General features: G+C 50.3%; 1 protein-coding gene across 1 annotated transcript in view; it reads left to right on the forward strand.

Moving 5' to 3' along the window:
• Nucleotides 1–390, forward strand: part of LOC119412963 (GRAM domain-containing protein 2B) — a 16,142-nt gene that overhangs the window by 9,899 nt on the left and 5,853 nt on the right. The window lies entirely within an intron of this gene.

Raw genomic sequence — 390 nt, forward strand, 5'->3', positions numbered from 1 at the left:
TGGATGGATGGATGGATGGGTGGATGGATGGACAGATGGATGGATGGTTGGATGGATGATGGATGGATGGATGGAAGGACAGATGGATGGATGGATGTTGGATGGACAGATGGATGGATGGATGGATGGTTTGTTGGTTGGATGGATGATGGATGATGGATGGATGGATGGATGGATGGACAGATGAATGGACAGACAGATTGATGGATGGATGGAAGGACAGATAGATGGATGGATGGATGATGGATGGCCAGATGGATGGCCAGATGGATGGATGGATGGATGGACAGATGGAAGGACAGATGGATAAATGGACGAACGGGCGGATGGACGGAAGGATGGGTGGATGGATGGACGGATGGACAGATGGATGGATGGGTGGAAGTATGG

This window comes from Nematolebias whitei, chromosome 8 (assembly GCF_014905685.2).
Source record: "Nematolebias whitei isolate Nwh7 chromosome 8, NemWhi1, whole genome shotgun sequence".
NCBI classification, from domain to species: domain Eukaryota; kingdom Metazoa; phylum Chordata; class Actinopteri; order Cyprinodontiformes; family Rivulidae; genus Nematolebias; species Nematolebias whitei.